The sequence below is a fragment of the Strix uralensis genome, chromosome 1 (genome assembly GCF_047716275.1).
Source record: "Strix uralensis isolate ZFMK-TIS-50842 chromosome 1, bStrUra1, whole genome shotgun sequence".
Taxonomy (NCBI): Eukaryota; Metazoa; Chordata; class Aves; order Strigiformes; family Strigidae; genus Strix; species Strix uralensis.
This window is the reverse complement of record NC_133972.1, coordinates 62,304,721-62,329,273: the sequence shown is the minus strand read 5'-3', so window position 1 is coordinate 62,329,273 and position 24,553 is coordinate 62,304,721.

The window sequence follows — 24,553 nt, the reverse complement described above, 5'->3', positions numbered from 1 at the left end:
GTTCTTGTAGCTCTTCTGAGGATACCTGAAGCCCAAATCTCACACCCTGAAAGCACATTGTACTGTACTTCTCTTTGCAGACTTCGATATGTAAAGTTGAGGTTGCTTTTACAGGTGTCGCCACAGAAGATGCTGGCCATCCCAAAGCACTGGAGAATCATCGCTTAACGGTTTTATTTTGCAGTTCTACCTGTGTTGGAGAATTTTGTTTACATTTCGTTTACATTTTGTTTACGTGTTCTCTAGCATTTGTGGCAAGCCAGACAAAACAGGATTAACAACTCTTTTATCCTTTTCACTTTTTCAGGAGTTCTGTTCTTGAATTCAGTGATAGTAATAGCACTTTTTTTTATTGCCATGTAGAAATATGAACACTGTCGACACAGTTCTACCTCCTATTACTATTACTGAATGTGATCCTTCCTAACCTGTAAAGTTTTAAACACTGTATATATTTGGGTGTTTTGAGAATCACTTCAAATGTATTGCTCTAATCTGGATTACAGAGTTTGTTTGCTAGCAGTTCAGGATATAAATTCAACAGCCGACTGTATCATACTGACTCCACTGGGGGTTCGTCTGCCTCATGTTTTCTACAGCGTCATCTGCACGAGGTGTTTACTACTAATTTCTTGAGTGTAATATTGAACTCTATACCAAATCCTTCCCTTGCATAAAAGATCTTTGTCGTACGTATTTAAGTGAATGTAAAAATGGAAGCACAAAGATGATCTCATGTACAAGCTTTTTTACATGTAATTCCATGTTTAAAATGTCAACATGTATATATATTTATTGTACCCAAGATGTCAATAAAACTTGATCTTTATCATATTTCCTCTGTTGTTGCTTGATGTACAACTTGAACTTCAAACTTGTCAGAAAAAGCTTCACATACTGTATTCTTCTACCATTTTTACTATGGTAGCATCTCTGGGCCCCTACTTTTACATCAGCATCATAGGATGGGGTTCTTTCAGAGCTGTGAAAGATGCCCCAGGTAGAAAAACGAGTGAGAATAGGTGATGGTAAAAGGGGCTTGTGCTTGTGTGGCTAGTTCAAAGGGTCTGGAGGCTAACAAGGATCTCATAGGTTTAGGAGGAAAGCTTGTGAGTGTAAAAGCTTTTCTGTTTCTTTTCAACTGTTGTGATGTGTCTGATGAGATCTCTACTTTCAAAAATTGCCTGTCTTAATATATGACGTAAAGAGGAGCTCTCAGCGAGCTCATTATGGTCACCATCAGTTCTATTCTGAACACAATTATATCAACATAAATGGAGGCCAATTCCACTGGTGTATTGTGTATCAAGACAAGCAGTCAGAATCAGCTGCCTTGCACTTTGCAGGGTTTTTTAAATAGTTTGTTAAAATTATTCACAATGTTAAATGTAAAAAAATCCCACTTATCACCCTGGTATCACTGGAAGGGGCTACTTGTGATCCAGCACGTACGTTTTCAGTGAAGCATTACTAGCATGTCACATTATTACTGGGGGTAGATCTCAAGAGAACATTGTTACCTGAGGGCAGGCAAGTGATACTCCAAGTTGTTTGTTTCTGCTTGTACCCTGATAAAGAGGCATGTTAGTGGCCAGCAACACAGTGACCTTAAGCTCATCGAGGTAAAAAAAAACCACCTCTGATGCAGTGATTTTTATGGTGAGCAGTTTAGGAATAACCATTCTGACCTGGTTTTCAACTTGCAATTTTGATTTGAATTAACAGTAGGAGCACACTGTAAATACCCATTCGACTGCAGCATCACCTCTTCCACATCTCTACAGAAAGCTCCAAGCAAAAGTAAACCTCACCAAAACTCTTTAAAACCCAGACCTGATGAGTTTGTATCTCCTTGCTGCTTTGTACCTTCTTTCCCTGCTTCTGTCGATCTGCAGCCTTGGGGCATGAATTTGTGTTTTGGTGAAGTTGATGCACCAATGAGCATCAAATCATCAGTCCACTCTTGCAATAAACAGGTTAACCATTGCACAGTACAGGGGAAAAACAAGCTCTCTTTGAGAGCACAGGTTAGGGATCAAGCATACAAGTCCATGTGGTCTTTAGAAGTTAAAATGTCCTGCTAATGAACTTGTAATTTTGCAAGATTTCAGGATTCATGCAGGGATGTATTTTGAGAATTCAAAGGCTGACAACTGCAAAGTGATGGAGGAAATCAATGCAGCTAAAAACTAGTTACTGAAAGGATGGAAAGGGAGTGACCGAGGGAGGTACAGATAAACCTTTAAAATGAAATTTTGAGGTGCCTAGCAGAGTGCTTCAAAAATTGGTCTTGCCTGACCTTAATTTGTAATTATTTGGGCAGGAAGAGTGGAGAGTGTGATCACCAATTATGTTGGGAGATGCATGAGGGAGGGCTCATATGAGGAAGGGGATTGGAGTATCTTAGAGGAATTGGATGAGCTAGAGAATTGGAATAATAGAGGTGAGATTAAATTTAATCTTGCAAAGTGCAAGAGCATGCACTCTGGTATTAATAAATAAGGATTTTTGCTGTAAAAGTCACTGGGAAAAGAACGAGCAGTGAATTAATTGCAGATAGCTGATCTACAGATATGGTGAACTATGAGAAAAAAGACGGCTGCCTTTTTAGGATGGATGGGTCAGGCACTTCCAGAATTGAGAGCTTAGTATGTGTAGTATAAAGATTTAGTGCTGGACTTCAAAATAGCAACCCAATCAACCACCTCCCTACTGTCCTGAGTAGAACCTGCCCTGTGCATGGTTATTTTAGGGAGCTTTTTTGAATGGTTCAGCTATCAAGGATTTTCTCTCCTTTTGCTCTACACATTTGGCCTTTCAAAGACAAGGACTTAAGCTGCAGAAACATCCTTAGATGGGATCGAAGAGAATTTACTAGTTACACAGTGCCAATGCTCCTTGGTTTCAAATGTCAGTCCTGGTAACTGCTGAATATACATTAAATATTTTCACTCATCTGTGCTGTTTTGAAAAGATCCCAGAGGAAGATGCACCTTCAACTGATGAAAATTAAACATGCTGAATTTGGAAAATCATTCTATAGAGGTGTGGTCAGCATTGAGGATGCTTTGGAGAGGACTTGGGAGTTCAGAATTTCTATTTCTTCTGTTTCTAGTCCCATATTCTACTAATTGTTAGCAAGTTAACAACTGCTTTTCATTAAATTACTGATGAGAGGATTCTACTCCATAGAAGAATTCTAAGGCAATGGGTGAGAGGATTGACTAGCCCCAAGGAGCCTTTTCCAATCCTATTTTCTTGGGTCATGAACGAATTAGGCTGTGTCTTCTGAAACTTGGATATTTCTGTACAGCATCACACAATCTTTCCTTGCAGCAAAGCTAGTAAGAACAGAGAGGGAGGGTTTTTGGAAACTTTTTCTCCTTCATGCATGTATGCAGTCAGTCAGCTCCATGACACAGTGCTCTGTGCCTTCCACACCCTTGGTTAACATGGATCCCACTGCAGGGCTTGAGGGCTGGGCAAATAGCTAAAAGCTTCAAAGAAAAAGGTAAGGGGTAGCTGTTCCATTTGTTTTGATAGCAGTGAAAAGGTATTCAGGGGGTTGGGATGCCTGGCTGCTCTTACAGCCCTGATTGCAGAGGAGACTGGGGTCTTCAAGCTGTTTTTTCCAAGATACATCACAGGGAGTTTGGGTGCTTTCTCAAGTATGAAGTGTCTGTTTAGTGCTGCACAGAGCAAAATGGTCCTGGGTCAGGTAGTCATGAGCATAGGGTGCTTTCTGGGTAATATTTATGTTAGTGGCGGCTGGCATAGAGTATTTTGCATGCAGGCAAAATCTAGTTCACTAGCATGGTCTAATTTTTTTTTTAAATATAGTATCTTTCTGAAATCTAACACTCTAAGAAAAGTTGATAGCAAATCCAATTACAGATAACACTGAACACTCATCATCTGAATCCTTACTACTTTGTGCTTGGATAGGTCTTTAATAAAACAGAGGGGCTGCTGTGAATTTGCTCTGGGATGGATTTAAGATTTCTCTACAGATACTCAGCTGCATTAATATCTGTCTATTCTTTGTCACCTCCTATAATTTGCTTTATTATTATTATTGCTGTTATTAACCTTATTATTGAAACTGGGGCTTCTGCAAACAACAGCTGGATGCAAAATCTGGGTCCCAGGGAAATAACTGGGATGTGGTTGATGGAGCCCAGGGTACTGTTTGAGAACCCCTGCATTGTAAATACGTCCTTTTCTATTTCTAGCCTGGATTTTTGTGTGAAAAAAGCAGTCCTGGAAGCCAAACCCCATTTAACTGAATGAGGAGATAATTTCTTTGTATATTCTCCATCTTAAAGACTGCTATAAACTGGCCTCTGCAAAGTGATACCTAGTTTCACTGCTGTAAACCTTTCAGACTGTTTAAAGGTGCTATCTTATTGGAAAGCGCTTGTTTTCAATCACTAAGGTCCGGAAAATTCGTGGATCGCATCAAAACAGGGAAGATGCGGTTGTTCCCAGGTCTTCCCTGTGTTACTGTTAATCAGCCATATCCAGAGGGAGGATGTATGTCACCTTTAATGGGGGTGAGGAGAGGAGGAATATAATCATCCCTCATCAGTGAGACCCTCAATCACTGCACTTCAAACAGCTGGGGGTACATAACCTCATCTTCATTTGGAAATTTTAGTACCTTTTCTCTTAGCTGCCTCCATTTTATGCGGTTTTTTTTCCCCTCATAAATTTTTATGATTTTTTTTTTTTAAAGGAGAATTTATGGGTGAAATGGCAGAGACCGTGTGAAATGTGGAAGAGCTAAAAGGCTATCACGATGGTAAATGAGGCTAAATGGTTCTCTACCACCAGCTGTTTAGAGTTCAGTGATTGAGTCTAACTGACAAGAAATAATTACCCCCTCTCAGAGAGGTGAAATGGGTCCTCACACTATGAATGCTGCTGATGAAGGGGCTGTCCCAGGAGAAGGCAGGATCCTTTCCGACAGTTTCTATGCCTACATCTTGGTTGCTTAAATGCCTCACGAGCATCTTGCACTAAAGTTTTTCTCTCACAGGGTGATGTCCTTCAGTGACTCAGCATATCTCTCCTGTTTTTCTGGTCCCAGGGAGGTTCAAAACCTTGACGCAACAGGGATAAACCCAGAGCCAAAATATTCCCTGCATTATTGCTTAAAACTGGCAAGTGTCTCTTAATGCTTTTATTTCAAAGCAAGAGCCCTTGTGTTTCTTATTGCAAAGATGTGCATTAGGATCTAAAAGCATCTTTTTTTTTTTTTTTGTCTTCCTTCTTCTCTAATCAATTCCAGGGAACAAATATAATGAGTGCATTTGTTTGCAGGCTGGAGAGGGTGTTCAGGGAAAGAATGGCCCTGCAGTGCTCCAGTGTGAAACCTGCATTCTCGCAGATCATGCTGAAGCCAAATCCTCTTTTTTTCAAACCCTTAATATTTTGAGCATGCAAAAAACCATGAAATGAGACAAAAAAATAAGCATGCTGGTGATGGCTTGAATGCCACTGTCTCTCTGGCTTTATTAGTTATGTTACTGCATTGATGAGGATGCAAACACTGGATACATTGAAACATACGACTAAATTAATTGTTATTGTGCAAAAGTCCATTCAAAGTGGTGCTGCATACTGCCCAAGCAAAGCCAGGTACTATCTCAGGTCAGCTCAGGAGGGTGGGAGGATGTTCTGGCCGCAGCCTGACAATGCTCTGTCACCATCACTCACCTAGTTTCTTTAGAAGATGATGACCGTGGTCACCAGATGGCTGCCGTGAGCCACCATGGTGCATATAGGGCCCGGTGGAGCCTCAGAAGTGAAAGAACAGCTCAGTGAGGCTCTGCACTGGTCTCTCTGTCATTAGTCCTCTTTTAAGTGGCTGTTTCTGATGACTCTGTGTTTTGAGATGAGAATTTCACCCATGAAATGGCTGAGGTCCTGTGGTTTGTAACAGGCCATTTAGTGCACACACAGTGTGTTACCCTTTTGGCCTCCTCCTGATCTAAGCTGCTGCCTTCTTAGCTTCTTCCCCCTTGGTTTGGTCTCGGAAAGAGATGGGCTGGGCACTGGCTACAAAGCAGTGTGCTAGAGACCGCCGAACCTCACGGCCACCCCAGTGACAGCCCCTGGCCGACACTGGTGGTCTTCATCGGAGGATGCATCTTCACCAAGCTGGGGGAGAGCAGCTGCAGCATGCTCTGAGCATCCTCTCCCTGCGATGCTGGCTGTTTCTCTGTTTTGGTAGGAAAGGAGCTACTCATTTTTCTTTTTTGGGAAAGGGAAGGGTTAAGAAATGTGTCTGGGAGCTGCTGCATCCTCACGATTCCTTCTCCTTCCATGGGAACAGTTAAAGCAGGTGGTTTACTGAGCACAGAAATACTTGTTTTATGAGAAGAGTATAAATAAATATCCCAAAAGAACCCAAAAATCCCACCCACAAAATCAGACAACACACCAAATGGAAAGACCCAACCAGGAAAGACTCTGTTCTCCCATCCACTATCAATGCCTTTCAAGCACATGCTCCTGGTCACCAGTGATTGCCCAGCAGCTCTCCCAGCTTCATGTGTCTGCTAAAAAATAAACCTTGAGGACAGGACTTTCCTGTTGTGAACCCATGTTGACTGTGCCTGATGATTGCATTATTCTTTAAATGCCTTTCAATAGTACTCAGTATAATATTCTCCATAATTTTTCCAGGAACTGAGGTTAGGCTAACAAGTCTGTAGTTCCCTGGGTCTTCCCTCACGCCCTTTTTGTACATTAGGATAACACTGGCTAGCTTCCAGCCAGTGGGGACCTCCTCAGACTCCCAGGACCTTCAGTGGATGATCAAGAGGGGTCCTGCCGCAACATCCACCAGCTCCTTCAGTACTCTGGGATGAATCCCATCAGGCCCATGGACTTGTGAACATCCAGCTGATGTCCTTTACAATGAAGGAGATGAACCAGACCTGGGATGTCAAGCCAAGGGGTCTTGGCAGCAGGGTGAGGAGTCAGGTGAAGGCAATGCTCACCCCAGGAGTCAGGAGGAAACCTACGGGAAAGTGAGGAGAAACCTTCAGTGCTGAAACATAGTCTGGGTAACCAAATGCTCTGGTGCAGAGACAGCCAGAAAGAAATGAGTTTTCCTCTCTCCTGAAAAAAGTGAGTGGTTCAGGGTTTATTCTCCTTCAGGCTTTTTCCTTTGTCCAGCTGCTTCTGTCCTTTCTAAAAACCTCTTTGCAAAGCAGAGGAAGGGGTTGGGGTGACAGGAGTCCCCAGCACACAGCCCCAGCCAGGTTTTGGGCCATGGTGCACCAAGGAGGCTCAGCTGGTGGGAAACACAGGTCCCATTCTCACCATACTTCAGAGTGTCCTTAAATCCCCATCTCCAGGAGCCACATCATCAACACCTACCTCCTTACAGGCTCCTGTCCCTGGGGTCAAGGTCTTGAAGGTGAACATTTTTGAAACATCAAAAACCTGAAAGCAAACGAAAAAATGCTGACACACTCTATTCAAATACCCTGGGATTTTGAAAGTGCAGAGTAGGCAACAAAAGGGATGGGAACCTTCACCATGAAGGTGATAGTTACGTGATATTTGGGTTTGCTTCCTGAGTGAAGGTGTGAAGCTACCCATGACAAGAAACATGAAATCCAAGCTTCACAGAAGTCCTCAATTTTTTTTTTAGGTTGCCTTATGTTTGTGAGTGTATCTTGAGAGAAGATGTGCCAGTGTGAGACAGAGTGAACGGCTGTTGCCAGCTCTCTAGAACGTAATAAGAAAGGTGATTTTTGGCCCTGGTTGCAAGGACTCATGCTGGGCATGATGGTACAAGGGCTTTTCTTCTTCCTCAACTTCATAAAGTTAAATAATTAAGTCTGGTATATGTCCTTCAGCCACACCTTTGCCCATCCCCACTCCAGCAATTCATGACACAATTCCCACCAGCACAGGGAGAAATTCTTCCCCCAGGACAGCATCTCCTGCTCCCCTCCTCAGCCCTCTGCCCTGTTCATGCTGCCTCTTCTAGCGCAGGCAGTGTGATGGGGGAAACCCTGGCCCACCTGAGAAGAGCCTGAGCCCAACTCTAATCCATTTTGTGGGTTATAGATCCATTTTAAGTGCTTACCTTCCCCTTCCTCCTCCTGCCTTTACAGTAAGATTTCATGATGAAGGGACATGGACCCACATGGAGCAATGGGGTGGGCAGAAGTGATGCCAGGCCACTGGGGAGGAGTGATGCTGAACCTGGTGTTGGTTATGCCTGAGTTTTGCCTGCCCATGCCAAACGCAAAGGTGCCAGGAGAGGGGTCTAGGAAGAGGCCCATGTGCCGAGAAGCATGCGGTGAGTGGACAGGCTGCCCAGCTGGGTGCTGCCAAGCTCCTCGGGGGCTAGCAGTGGGCAGGGAGATGGAGACCACGTTTCTCACAGGAATATGGTCCCTGTGCCATTATAAGAAATGCCCCAGGGAAACACCAAAAAACCCAAAGAACCCCTTGTTGCAGTTTTAGACCAACATTGTTTATACAAAATGCCCCATAATATTCTCAGAGAACCAGTCTTAACACATGATTTTGGAAAGGATGTGAAAAAACCTTAGGTCAAACTGAGCCAGAGATGTAACCAGGCTTGAAACCCATTTACAGGAACTAATTACAAGGGGTTTTGGTGGTTTGTTTTTTTTTTCCCTAGCATTCCCAGCAAAGTCTTTAGACAGAAGCATAACGAACAGGCAAGGAAGCAACCAACTCTGGAAACGCGGCCTGCCGCAGCGTGGGGTGGCGGGGAGGATGCTTATTGCAGGACACATCTCCATGCTGTGGGGTGGCCACGAGCTGGTCACACTCATGCTCCATGCCAGGAGCCAGGCAACTGCAACCTGTGACCAAGCAAAACACCCAGGGAAGCTGGTTACTTGACTCCTGGCGCTGGAGGGGGCAGCGGGCTGGTGCCTGGTGATCCGTGCATGAGAGTGGCCAGCTTGAGATGTTCGTCCAAAGTAACCCTGGAAGAAAACATTCAACTTGTCAAAAAACTAAGTGAATAAAAAGCTAAGTATTGCACTAGGGCATGTGAGCCCAGGTAACCCATGCATGCCATCCTGCGATGGCAGAGGAACTCAAACGCCCAGCACAGGGGCATCCAGACTCAGCCTTGTCCCCCATGCTGCCCTTGCTTCCCACCACTGCCGGGCTGCAGACCATTGCCAGTGTTTGTCCCTCTCTGTCACTGTCAGTGCTGTGGCCGAAGGAGGCTGTGGTAAGATCTGTACATCCTCAGTCCTTTCACTGGGTTTTAGCCTCAGGGGAGAAGGTTCCCCAAGGTCTAGTGTCATCCTTGCTGATGGAAACAAGGACTTTGCTGGAGGACTCAGTGGAAACACTGTCCAGCTCATAGCCCTCCTCCAGGTAGGAAACCAAAGTATCACAGAATCATAGAGTCATTTAGGTTGGAAAAGGCCTTTAAGATCATCAAGTCCAACCGTAAACCTAACACTGCCAAGTCCACCACTAAACCATGTCCCTAAGTGCCGCATCTACACATCTTTTAAATATCTCCAGGGTATGGTGACTCCACCACTTCCCTGGGCAGCCTGTTCCAATGCCTGACAACCCTTTTGGTGAAGAAATTTTTCCTAAAAGCCAATCTAAACCTCCCCTGGTGCAACTTGACACTGTCTCCTCTCATCCTATGGCTTCTTACTTGGGAGAAAAGATCAACACTCACCTTGCTGCAGCCTCTTTTCAGGTAGTTGTAGAAAGCAATGAAGTCTCCATTCAACCTCCTTCCCTCCAGACCTATAGAGGAGATCAGGTAGAAAACAGTAGTTTAACTCAATTTTATCGCTCAGTTACAGTGTTTGAGGGATGCAGGAGCCTGGCTGATGTGCAGCAGAGGGAAAGTTTAATGCAGGGAGATGTGGGAGGAATGAGAAGTGACCGCTGTCAGTGAAACCTCTTTACCCACTGGTAGATGGCAGGGAAAACCATAACACACCATGAACTGAGTCCACCAAGGCCATTTCTTCTCCATATTTGGCAGAGCTCAAAATTCCTAGTCCCTGCTGTTGTGCGAGGCTGTTTTTAGGACCAGTGTCGGCAGGTGGTGCTGGGAGGTTGAGCAGGGCAGAGCATCCCCAGGCTGCCAGCACGGCTGGGTCCAGGGCAGGGGAGCGACTTCCTGAGTGTCAGCTTAACCTGGAAAAAGTGACTTGGATGGTAGTGGGAAAGAGGCATAAAGCCTGCAATGTTATCTTCATCCTGCTGGCTGCTTTCTAAATGAGCTTCATTATACACATAATTAAAGGAAGAGATTTGAATGCTATTTAGCAGTGGTTTAGGGGTATTAATTTCAAGACTAAGGGTACCTGGAGATTAAATGAATTAACTCACAACCAAACCAGGTTAATTGTCATTTTCTTTACCTGGAGTGAAGCTGAAAAAGGAAAGGTTTTGATTCAATAATAACTGAATACATTAAAGAAAAGCAAGTTCTTGAACAGAAGGAACCTCACTATTAGAAATAATGAATTGGGAACTGGAGTGGAGAGCCAGGCAGCAGTGTGGGCTCCAGGGCTGTGAGAATGGAATGGGCAGCCCCAGTGGGCAGCGTGGCCATGACTCAGCCATCTGCATTCCTGAGGAGGGAAGGGCCCCAGCCGCTCCCCTGCTCTCCCTGTTTCCTTTTGGCTACCTTTAAATGGACGCCTGTTGTGTAGTAGGGTTGGAAGCTCCCAGTTCCTCCCAGGCAGGGCTTGGAGAGCCCGTTAACATGGAGCTCGGACCTGCTGCCAGGCACATCGATCCTTGCAAGAATGCAAAGCTGGGGAAAAGCAAACATGGAGCCCAGCTCTATGTGTTCAAATACAGAGCCTACGCTCGCCCTGGAAGCACCCTGCATGTTGATCAAAGCACTAACCCAACAAATTTAACAGAAAATGAAGTGCCAGCATGACATGCAAATTCATCTTAAATAATTACAGGTTTCAGTCTCAGCTCTCTCTGTCAGCTGCTTCAGAGTATTGCCCAGACCTGGCAGGTCCCGTAGCAGGCTGTGGCATGAGCAGGACGCGGAGCAGGCAGGGATGCTACTGAGCACAGAGACCTGCTCAGGGCTGGGGGCAGATATTTGGGGTGGGGTTTCTTCACTTGAAGGTTTGGTCAGGCAAAGTCCCTTCATCATATTGGGGAGAAACTGGGCTTTGCTCTGACCAATGCATTCTGTTTCTCCATGCAGGAACAGCCCCAAACTGGACCCTCCATTGCCTTGTGCACCCTCCTGTGGTGGGGTGATGCTCCTGGACAGGAGCAGAGCTGGTCTGTGCCCACACTGCAGAGGTCATAATGTCACTTCCTAACCCATGTCATGCCAGCCCTTCCACTGCAGCCACCAAAAATATCAGCCATAAGTAAGCCCTCCCAGGCATCTCATCTGGACATCCCATCCAGGCATCCTGTCCACAGCTGTGGCTCTGCACACCTGCCCTGCAAGCTGAGTCTGGAGCTCTCTCCTGCCAAACACCTAACTCTGGGTTTGACACGTATGATTTACTAGTGCTTGAATCTGACTGGATATCTTCAGTGTGACCTATGCATCTATCCATCTCTTAACTGCTGCTCCTACACCTATAGGTTAGGCTTGTCAGCCCTGAAAATCTGTTCTGAAATATAAGTGCAACCTAAACACTGCTTTAAATAACAAGTAATTAGCTATAGAGATATCTGTGAAATCTGATGAAACTCCTGGAGAGATGTGATGTATTGCTGAGTACTTTTTTTTCCATGGCTGGTGTGACTGACCAATGTTAATGGACATGAATGATAGGCAACCTTTCAGCAAAGGGTCTGTCTCTAAGCTTTCATCTTTCAGAGTTCATAGCCCCCTGGGTTTCTTCCTACATCTCTGTCATCATGAGATTTAGTCTAATCCTAAGCAAAAACTTTGACTTCAAAACCTCTTCCTTCCTATGCATATGTGCTGCTACCCAAAGCTTTTCCTCTAACTCTGGTGGAAATACCTCACCTGATACCTCCTAGCATCATATTAGCTTTTTGGATGGGCATGCCACATTCATGACAGTTACATGGACGTGGCTAACGTGTGTAGGACTCATTTATCCTCTCTTACCTCCAGTTTCTAATAGGAATAACTGTTTTTACTCCTTATGTGCACAAGGAGCACTTTGGATTAGTCGTTGTCACATCGTTTCTATTATATAGTCAAGGTCATTTTGTGCTTCCTGATCAGCATTTTAATCACCTTTATTGACCATGGTGGCTCTCATCTTGACACCCACCACAACATATTCCTAAATTTCTGCCAGGGGTATTAGAATAGATGAGTGAAACAATCAATGCGTGAGGAAATCCATTTGTCTCCTCCTTCCATTTTCACAGTGAGCCAGCTCACGCACTTGTTTCCATCTTCTTGGGCTTAGGTAGTGTATACTAATGTAACATCATTGCAAATTCTTCTTAGATCAATTGTTCTGTCTAAAAATAAAATAAAATTGCTGACTTTATCAAAGAGCCATTCTACATTAACTGACCCAATCAATCTGGTACTATATATCCTATTTTCTGTTTGTCTCTGTCTTTTGATCCTTCCCTTCTTTCATCTAAAACCTGTTCTATTTTCCTGTGCAATTCTGGGGTCAAGATATTTGCCCTGCACTTGCTCAGGCCCCCTCCTCCCTACCACCTACCAGTCACCTGCTAACACAGTCAATTTGATGGATGTGTTTAACATCATCCGTCCTGGACACATCATCTCACATGTTGCTTCCCTCCTGCTCTTGCATGGGGAGCAGCAAGACTTCTTGTTTTAAGGCATAAAAGAACAAGTTTCATTTCCATGGTGGATGCAGTCAATTTCCATACATACTCTTGTTACCATGAGCCATTTTTCTGTTCCTCCCATGTACAGTATCAGCATCCTCCTGCAAACCATGGCAAGGTACTTTTTAAGCCAGTTATCAAGTTATTTTTGAGTCCATCCTCTCTGCAGGGTGAACGAAGTTATCCTTGCACAGCTTCATCTTTATCTGGATATTTCAAGAAACTTTAGCTTTTTCCTATGCAAAGCCGAGGTACAAAACCTGACTTTTGGCAATTTTCCTTGTAAACCTTCAAAAAGATTGGTTCTTTTGCTGCTCAGTGGCTTGCCAGCTTGTCTCCAGCAGTGCAATTTGCCTGCAGTTATGTTAGTGTCCAGTTCTGCTTTGTGGAACAGTGCCTAAAGAGGACTAGAAATGCATTTTCAACACTTCATTGGTATCACAAAATTGGCTAAAACACAGACACAGCCCAGGAAAATGTAGGGAGAATAGCCATTAGTTTCAATACCTCCAAAGGGCTTCATAATGTGTTTGGGCAGAGCGTCAGGACATTGTCACTTCAGTTAACACAAGGTTTTGTTAGCAAACTCTTTTTTTTTTTTTTTTTTTTCATTTGGCCCCAAAATGGGCTTGGCAGCTTGCACAGCCCTGCCAGAGCCAGGGAGCCTTGTGCTGTTATCATTTTGTGACTCGTTCCCCTCTTGTATAAGGGAAGTTGGGGAGGTTGGCTCCATTTGGAAACCCATGTCAGGAGATGCTGGGTAGGTGGGTGCAGAAGGGACCTCCCCAGCCCCAATGTTAGCCCCTCCTCTCACTTACTCACTCCTCTGGCATTTCTAAGTCCAATCCTGGGTGCTAGGGTAGGAAAAACAAAACTCCACAGATAGTTGTGAAGGGTCTGCAGGAGTGTATAACTTATTTCTCCAGGCTGTTTGAGTAGACTCTGTTTCTGTGCTTCACCATTGTTTTCATTCCCAATAAATCTGGTGAGATCTTTTCTAAGGAACAGGTTATCAAACCTACTTGCCTTAGGAAAACTTTCCTTCAGACAGCAGTGAACCTTTTATAAAATATGCAACTCCATCATGTTTCACCTCCTTCAAACAAGTGCCCTTGGAGGACCAGGGTGACCTACTCTCCTGCAGACAGGCTGAGCTGGGTGGGCTGGTATCCAGCTGGATGTTTTATACTTTTCTGTAGCTTCCAGCATCAAAGAATTTAAATGTTCCACTGTGCTACTTTTGACTCGTCTCCTGATGCCAACTTCAACTGTGCAAACTTTACCATGACATAAATACAAGATCATTTTAAACTCAAGTTTTATTTTAATTTCTTTTTTTTTTTTTTTTTTTTTTTTACCTTCGGGTCTTCAAGATTTCAGCTTCACCTTCTTAACATCTTTGCTGCAAATGATGAAGGATGGAAGTTAATTTGAAAAAAACCCAACATAATCTGAAATCCACATGCAATCACATGGCTCAGAGAGTCAGAAATTTAAAAATGCCTCTGAGTATTAGGATATTCAAAATAAACAAAAAAGAGGTTTAGTAAAAATACTCTAAAAAGTCCAACTATTATGCACTGTTGTTATCTGAGAAGTTCTGTCATCAAGCTGATATTTCAAAAGCTTTAGACAGATGAGATTTCTAAAGGGGATTTCTAATTTGTATTTGTTTTTAATTTGGGGTTTGGATCACAGCAGCAGCAACAATTTGTTTTGTTGTGTATTTATGGCTGCACATGTTTAAAATGGTAAATCTGCACTGACCTATTAGACCACAAAAGTGAAACCAGCTTCTGTATTCTCATTCTTTAGCTGGAAAAATAAACCGACAGCATGCATGTATAAAATAAATTATATTTTTACAGCTTTCAGGTTTGGGACTCAAAGGCTGTGCAAGTCTTTTGGATTATCACAGCCCTGGCTTTAAAAATAAGGAAATGGTTCTTTACCAGAAAGTGTCTCTTTCAAGACAAAATGCATTTTTCTAGCTGCTGCCTTTCATTAAAATTATAGAATTTTATCCAAAATGAAAATAAAATTAATAAGGAGCTTAATAAAAAGTGCAAGATTCTTTGGGAAAGAAATGAACCAAAATACAGAAGGGTGTGGGTTTGGTTTAACACCAGTAAAAATATCTAGGCCTAAAAGATAATTCAGAGCTAGCACTGGATCACCCTGCACTGAGCACCCTGTTTCTTCTTACCTACCACTTTTTATTGGTTTTGCTTCTCACAACAAACAAAAATGTTTTCCTTCAGTCCCTAAGCCTTAAAAGCCAATACAGATCGACTCATATTTGACTTAACACAGAAACGTGGATAGGACCTGTTACTTGGCCCCCAAGCCATGGCTCTGATTTACCCAGGCAGACCAGAGAGCCTGGGTTGGGTCTCTCGTAGCCGGATTCATTATTTGATGACAAATCCATCTTCTCTGGCTAATATCTAAGCCCTGGACAAACGCGTGCATGATTTTACTCATTCAAGTTGCTTCATGCCCCAGGGTGGAGGAGGCTGAATTCAGAAGATGCTCCTGCAAGGCAACAGGTGAAACCATAGGTTGGCAATAACAGCCCAGCATCCAGGTCTGACCTGGGCATTTTGGGGGTAGAGAGCAGAAGTTATTAGGAATACAGCCCAGTTTTGCACCATGGATCCACCCAGAGAGGCAGGAGGGTTCCCCAGCATCCCTCGCAGGGCTGGTGGCGCAGGCAGAGGGTCACGCCAAGACAACAAGTCAAATGACACCGGTTGCAAAACGTCTCATTTCCATGAGAAGACCTTCTGAAATGTATCTTAGGAATGTCCTAAATAATACTGGCTGGTGGGAGTGGAAGGTGCTGACAAATCCGGGCAAAAAAAAGGAGCTTTATTGCAAGTGGGTGATGAAAGTAACACTGACCACAACAAGGGAGCACGTTTCATTACAGCGGCTGTGGCAGAGCCTCCGTGAAAATTACAGGGAATGCTAAAGCAGCCCTGGAAAGGATTCAAACAGCAATTTGCTCTCGGCATGACCATCACAGATTGCTGGCAACAGGGAAAGAGAGCAAGAGGGAAGCCATGTTCTTGTCCTTCTTGCTGCGGATGCCAAACCTCATGGTCTTTAATGGAGATGGGGGGAAAAGGATTAAAGAGGAGGTCGGAGATAAACTTCTTCGAAACACATATAAAACTAAAGTAGTTGGGTGATTTTTTTCTGGCAGGAATACTGACCTGTTTTTCACCCAGTTCTGGTTCAGAGATTGACACATCTAACCTGTGGAAGATATATATTTTTTTAATTATCTGCATTCTGAGTCTCAGCAGAGCTCAGCATCTCCTTCATGCCCATCCCTATCTTCTGTGCCAAAGGAATCGATTTTTGCTGTCTTCCCCAACCTTGAAATATCCCTGGGGAATATTAGGCCAGAGCATGCAACCATCTTGTTGCTGACTGAGTTTCCCCCGCATTGCCTCTGAATGATTACATTCCATTTCTAACTCCCTTTTCTATTGATTTTCATGGTAAACCGACATAATTTGGCTGATACATATTTTTATTTTCCCCCACTGCTGATGAATTGTTATATCCTCTCCCTGCGGTGGGTTTTTTTTTTTTTTTTTTTTTTTAGGGAGAAAATGATGACCTTGTAGAGGTGAAAATCTTTCTTCTGTTGTCCAGCCTGGTTGAACCCAGGCATGGGTATGGCTTAGCCCCACAGGAGCACTCCATGCTAACTGAACAACTGGTAATAATTTTGTGATCAGCCTGTGACTGTTCCAAAAAGTAAGAACAAACGAGTTAAATCACAAATCTAGCGCACTTCCTATCCTGCCTATTCCTAAAGAACAGCACGTCAGCAGTGCCAGAAGACACATGGATGATAAGTTACTAATAAATTCATTGTGTTACTTATTTTTAATGGGCTAATAAAAACAATGCTCTTCTTTTAACAGTGTACAACTTGCATGAAAAGAAACAGTAGAGTTTGGGAAAATATTTTATACTTGAATTGTAGGAATGGTCATTGTAACAGTCATTAATTTCTATAATTTAGCTTTAATCATGTATTGATTGCATTTATACCAGATGAGAGAGCAGTGTACCATTGCACCACTCGTGCTCTGTGCTGGAGGCTGCCAAGCTGCACGGTTAACGGGGAATCACTAGAGGTCACTTTGATTCCACCTAAAGGAACAAATCCTAAAAGGTCTGGGGTTTGTTTCTGCTTCTTTTTTTTGGTGAGACATTTTTTAAAAGCAAAGTATTTTTGCACATGTGCATAGTACTTGTTTATAGAAGCCCCTTCAGCTGAATTTTATTCTGGTGTAAAGAGTGAAACTTTAAAGAAGTTTATAAAGCTGTGCCTATATTCATCAAGAGGAAATTTGGCCCTGAGTTTCTTTTTTAATATGAAACATCTTCACTGGATTTGATATTCATGATAACAGATGTCATTATTTAACTCTCAATAAATAGTTCTGTCCTGTCAGGATCCCTAAAAATAGGAAAAGAATAGCTCCGATGTATAAATCTGAAAGAAGATACTCTAATTTTGCTGCTTATTCTGCTATACCCAAAGGTGAAATAATATTTAGGTGTGTTTCATTCTCAGCTTCTGTTAATAACCAAGGTGCAGACATTTCCTTGAACACCTCATGATCAGGCAAAATGTTTTCCTGCTGCAAAGAGCAACTCCAGGAGGAGCCTAAACTTGACTTCTTTTACATTTGTAAAGTGACACTTTGCCTCCTTGGGAACCTGTAGCATGAAATCTGACTTTTCTTTCATTTTAAATGTCTGGGCTTGCTTGTGACCTACCCTGCTGGCTCCTCTCATTGTGGGGTCACAAGCGCCTGAGCCCCAGGTGAAGAACCCGTGACACAAGTCCCTCCAAAATGGCATTGCTGCTGCCCAGCTGCCTGCCTGCTTAGGCCCTGACATGGCAGGGGCTGCATGGAAACAACCGTCCTGCCCTGATGAGCGACAGCATCTTGCCCATCACTAAGTGCAGTTGGCTTATTCCTGTTTTGGGAAAAGCAAAGCCTCCTTGCACCTCCAGGACCTTATCCAGAGAGGTGGAAATTCCTTGGTGGTGCTTAGGTCTTTCTTGCTGTGCATATGTTAGCTTTTGCTGCAAACCACTGCAGTATCTGCCAGGGATCACTGGCAAGGTCCCACAAAGCTTCACCTTTTCTTCTTCACCCATTATTATTCAACACCTGCTGGAAGGCACCAGGGGACCCGATGAAGCGGCACAACCCCAAGCACTGGTGGATACCAGCTGCATCTATCCCATTGTGGCACCACCAGTTCAGTGCTAAGCTGCTCAGCACTGACAAAAGCAAGACGCCAGAGATGATTTGAAATGAAAATGCTTCAGAAGGGGTTGTCCCACATCCTGTGCTCAGTGCAGGGGACACCTGCCCTTGTGCTCGGGAACCAAGTCTCTCCCAGAGGTGGAAAACAGTCCTGCATTGGTTGCACAGACCAGGGCACTTATTTTCTGTGAACAAGCCCTTTTGCATCCACACACCACAAAATAAAGGCTCAAGTGACTCCCTGATGTCTCCATGAGTAACTCAGGAGCAGTGGACAGGAGAGCTGTAGGCTGTTCTTCTCCTGTGTCTGATGCCCAGGACAGCTCCTGGCGCCAGGGCTGAGTCACCAAGACCAAGCACCAGTGAGCAGACCCAGCTGCGTCATGCTCACACCCAGCCGCTTGTGACTTCTCATGTCCTTTCCATGAGTTGCCCAAAAACTGAGCTTTGGAGAACGGGAGGTTCCTGAGATCCAAAAAGGTCTCAAGCAAGAAGTAAAAGTTGGGTGGGTGTCAGGGCAAGCACGCCTCCATCCACGCCTCCTCGCCTTGGGGAGTGGGTAGTCTTGGTCTCTTGTTTTCTCTCCTAGAAACACACCTCTTCTTTCCTTTGACAGTGTACAGATTAAGGAAATGTCTTTCCAGGAACATCTCTCCATGTGCTCCATGGTGCTTCCTCAGCCCTCCACAGCTTTTTATCCCCATGGCACTACATGTCCCCCTCCAGATCACATTAAGCAATGTGATGAGCACCTCTCCCATGAGCATCTATCTCTTCTCCCTTCCTTCCCCCAGGGGAAAATTGAGTGGGAATAGTTTTAATTAACTACACTGTACATGCACAGTGTTTATACCAACTCAGGCAAGGCTGAACAAGCGTGCCTTGCTCTTGGAAAGAGAGGCACTGAGGTTTGTGGCCGCTCTGAAGTCCTGAGCTCATCCCACAGCACAGGAGCAGCCCCAGAGAAATCTTTGTCTTTGGACTACACTGGGCTTACCCCAGTGTGGACACAGAGCGGCAGAGAATATGTAAACGCCCAGAGCTCTGTCACTCTGCAGAGCTATGGAAAGTCTATATGCACCCAACACCAGGACCACTGGATGAGTCAAAGCTGGCCCAAATGTAACCTAACACCCCATGGGGACCCTCCACAGAAAACAGAGGACTGCAGTGACATTTTGGGCAGGATTCAGCTCTAAATTAGAACACTTACATTCAGACACATAATTGCAGGTGTCTCTGTGAACTCTGGGTGTCCCAGCTCCCTCATTAGTCCATGGAGGTTTTGTCCACCCAGACCCATCCAGCCGGCAGGTACCTACTTCAGGGGGAACCAAACTGCCCCCCAGGCCCCACTGACTGCACTAGGAGACACATGGAGACACAATCAGAAGCCTAAATCATGTCTTATCCTTGAGCTGGCTACTGCCTTGTGGGTCCTCCTTGTGACTTCTGTGTACAGTGCAAAGTTTAACATGGTGTAAAAAGCCAGTTGTCCTCTTTTCCAAAGGTATTTAGAATGGACTTTAAAATCCCATAGGAAACATGTTTATTTTACATATAAAGATGCCTAATACTGGCAGTTGTGAGAGATTTAAAAATTAAATGCAATTTGTTAACCAATACATAAATAAAAGGGCTTTCAAATAGGCTGCCATGTAAAGGTTCTAGATCATCCTTGGGTTTCACTATATACACACAGGAGATCCCTCACTGACACACAGGCAGTAGATGATATCTGAATCACTGTGTTTCTCATCATGTAGACCACACAGACCACAGAAAATTATCCTCAGAGATGTTTTTCTGCACATCTCTGATGAAGGCAGAGAGACAACAAGCTACTTGGCCAAAATTAGAAAAAACCCCATCAAAGGGATAAGGACCAAACCTGGTTCACTCAAAGCACAACATCATTCTGGCAGCTTGTTTGTCTCTAATGAGGGATTTTTCAGCTGGCATTCCTATGGCTATTTATAGTTTCACTTCATAACCAGTGGTTAATATTTTCAAAGTAGTCTAAAATGTGGTCACCCACACAGAAGATATGGCTGACTCTCCGGCACTGCCTAAAAAGTGTTGCCCATTATATTCAACATCTGTCTGCAAGGAACTGTGGGGAGCTGTTGGCAGAGGGCAGGGAAGATGCCCTGTTGCCTTGGGAAGAAGGTCTTCTTGAGGCCACCATGTTTTGCAAGGCTGTGCATGAGCTTGCAGAACTCTTACCTTCTCCTGAAGATATCCCACATTGGGATTTCATGGATATATATTTTTTTCTACTGAGTTTAACCCCCCTTTTTCAAAGTGCAGCTGCATGCTCCTAAATACATGAGTTAAACCTTATTGCTCCCTAGATCAAAGACTAATATTTCATGCCTTCTCCTGCACTGCTGTGTAGTGACAAAGTTCCTGGTGACTTAAGAGGGAGGGAGGCTGCGTCCTGGGAGACAAAACTTAATTGAGTGTAATACCACAGGGCATGTAAAGTAGGACAACACAGCCTGACCTCATTTTGCCCATACATAACCCTACTGACATCAGTGGGAGCTGCACATACGCAGTCAGGAGATGACATTTGCCCACTCTTGGCTGCTCTAGGAAATTCCTGTTTGCCTGATAAATTCTATTATTTAATCATGCAATATGAAAGTGAGAGATACACTGAGTAAAGCTGAGCAAACACAGCTCAGCTCCCTGCCTGTTTGAAGTTGTGGAAAGACTCCTTTTGACGCTGGTGGTTGTTGGATTGAGCTCACAGTACACAGTGATTCATAATCATTTTCCTCAATGAAAGCAACCAGGTTGGTTTGTTGTTATTTGTGGGATCACATGACTCATTATTTGCAAATATTTGAATGGCAGTTGGACTTTCTGATGCCTGTGAACCCCATAGCTTCCACCGGTGTTAGCACAAAATGGTTATTCATATAAATACTGTGCCAGAACAGACTTGTTTGATACTGTACATATATTACACTCCTGTTTCTAGAAAAACTTTGCAGAGTAGAAAGGGCATCATTTGGCAAAGCCAACAAAGCTTGCACCAAACCAGTGACTATTCCAAGAGAATTGTTCATGAACAATCCCAAGACTAATGTTTGTTTGCATTCATCACAGTCTAATAATTAAAAACAGTGCTTACTGCTGTAGAAAACAGGACAGGACTTACAGAGAAGAGGCTAGATGAGCAAGTAATATTTCAACTGCCTCTGCTCAGTGAGGGCTGCAGGAGCAGAAGCAGAGTTCGACAGACCTCTGAACATCCCAGATTTTGAACACGGGATTTCTTAAAACTAATCTTGTTTTAACTCTTGGGTTTCTTTCCCCCCAGAAGAAATACGAAGAGAATATAAAGGAAGACTCTTGGTAGATGGAATGTGATACTGTAATATTTAGGCAAAATATTAGCTTATTTAACAATACCTGTAACCCAGAGGGGTGGTGGCTCTCCATCCTTGGAGACATGTGGGGCCAGACAGGAGATGGCCTCCAGCAGCCTGCTCTAAGCTGGCCCCATATGGGCCAGGGTTGGACCCGGGACCACCAGAGACCCCTTCCAGCCTAAACTGTTCAAAAAACATCTTTTAATGCTCTGAACTGGCCAAACCCTGAGCTATACCCTGCTTTTAAAATAAACTTGCTCCACCCAGAGAAACCCTATGTCAGGTCTGTGACATAGTGCCTGTGTGTGATGATACCAAAAGGATGTTGCTGTAATTGCATACAGATTTATCATCCATTCCCTTGTAGTGAATGCCATCAAAAGACTCAAGACTTGGAACGATACAGCATTCCCAAGTATATTTTTCCTGTGAGCACATCCCCTTTTCAAGGGAGATATTGTGGTGTCCCAGAGAGCTGGTCCAGACAAGCGTTTCTCCAACAATGGGGTGAGGAAGGGGTCCCTGTGCTGTCCCCGGAGTCGAGCGAGCTGGGCAGAGCTGCGCAAAGCACACGGTGGTCCCACAGCATCCCTGCTCCCCTGCTCATGTCTGAGCTCTTCTGCCCTTGTGCAGCAGCCAGATGTGAGTTTGCGGGCCAAGGGACCCTCCGCGGTCACGCCACACAGGTCATCCCTTGTCACCTCTCCTCCTCGGTAATACGAACGGACATTTGTTTACACCAAACTGAGCAAATCTAATATTTATTTCACATTTAGGTCACAGGACATCAAAACAAATATTTTTACCCCAAACAGATTTCCTAACCTTGTGGTTTCACTCCTGATTTGCAGCAATATTTGTCCGAAGAGCTAGCTTGCTCTCACTTAAAAATGGAAGGAAAAGAAGTTACACAGGGTCCTGCACTGGGCTTTAAGGTAACAGCACAACTCCCTGTGCACCCGGATCAGCTCTGGATGCCTCTCTTGATTACTGGAATCAGGACAGGATTATTAAACTCATATTTCCTGGATTTGCTTGCTTCATTTCAGTCCTGGAAACCAAAATTATTTAAATATGTAATCCTAAAGACCCCAAATGCAAAGTATTAAAAATTATATTTAACAATCTAGGCATAGACAGTGCCTGTGGGCCTCATCCTGCTCCCACCAAAACCTGAGAAAAACCCATCACTAGTAAAGATGCACTTTTTAATTATGATTTTTTCTCTTTCAGCCTGCGTAGGCCAAGGATTGCATTAACACTGGAAAATTGACCTTTTTTTTTTTTTTTTTGGTAAAGATTGCACTAGTTTTAAGGCAGAAACTGCTGAAAAGAGAATTTCAAAAGCTTAGGAAATCTAGTGGTCCCTTATGGCTTGCAGTAATGAGTAAAATAAAATGCTCTTTCATATTTCCTTCCCCATGTAATTGAAAGAGATGTTGTACTGAAGTTGCAAAACTGCTGCCCAATTATCACCCAACTGGGCTGATTTACATCACCTGCTCAACCTTGGCGTGAATGTGAAGTGTTCAAGAGGGCCAATGTAAACATATTTATAGCCCGGCAGGATATGCTGAGCTCTTAATATAGGGATAATAATATTATATATATAGACATATATGTGCATATCTGTATAAAAAGATATAGCTAAGCAAACTTTCTTATGTGAGGGCACAAAGCTGCTGGCTGTGGCACAGCCTGGCTAGCTGGCTGTGAAAGACTTGGTTTACTCCAGTGCTTGGCTTGGATTTTAATCATGCTGTGGATGTGATCCTCTCGTACTGGTGTATCGAAGCTTCCCTTCGGTTAGTTTACCCGGCATCAGAGCACCACGGCACTGCATGAAAGACCAGTCAGGTAAACACAAACTAGCCCCTGTCTCATTAGGGTCACTTCTCACGTTGTCTTGGATGAGGGAGGCTGGGGAGGGACAGGCAGCCACTGATGGGCTGACCTTCAGGGCATCTCTGTCTCCCCACAGATCCCTGCCAAATGAGTTGGCTTTGCAGAGCCATGCAGTATTTTGCAGGTAAATGATAGCCTCTACATGGCTCTAGGTGGGAGAAAAGGGAGGCTGCCACCATCCCATGAGGCGGCATGGGCATACTTCCTCCCATGTTTGAAGGATCCTGTGCCAAATCCCACAGGACTGAGCACTGGGCTCCCCATACCCTATTTCAATATCACTGGAGGAAAAAACACAGAGCTGAGAGTGTGCAATAGGAATGCGGTCACATAACAGACATTTCAGGAAGTCTCTGTAATTTCTTTAATTATTCAGACAACAGAGCACAAGGATAATAGCTTCAAGTACATTCTTATACATTATTTTAACAGTAATAGATATGTATTTAGTCATAAACTATTCTGTAGCCACCACTATGTGTACATTTTATACAAACTATTGCCATACTTGGACCCTGAAAATGGATGGTGACATCTCCTAGACATTTTGCACAATGTTATGACAGTACATCCTTCATACGAGAGCTGTAGCTATAGGTTGGATCGGTCCATCTAACAAAGCACTTCTAATGCATACCACGGAGAGGTGATCCAGACATGAGGCACCAAAGGAAGAGATGTAATAAATATATGGTGAGAGGGAGGACTACAGTCACTTGAAATACGTGTGATGGAGAACATGGCACAGAATTTCTTTACCTGGTGAAACTTGTTGATCCTAGTATAAGACAGCATCTTAGCTTCTCTCACACCACAAAGCTCTGAGCTTGTCTTGGCCTTTCGGTGAAGACTGAATGCAGCAATGTCTGATATGATCCCTACCGGGTCACGTACCCTACCCTGACACAAGCATGGGCTCTGGTCTAATGGGTCTTTTTCATCTCATTATAATTTAGATCGAGGCCCCCAGGACAACGGCTCTGCATTTGATCACTGACATCCCTAAACACCTCCACCACCTGACCTCTGGAGAAGGTAGACTTCAACATGGTTGTTTTTTGAAGGTAAAGGCTTTACAAAATGCCAGCTGCCACTCAGAGACAGGTGTAAGAGAGCTCAGATGCCCAGACACTGCTGTATGAA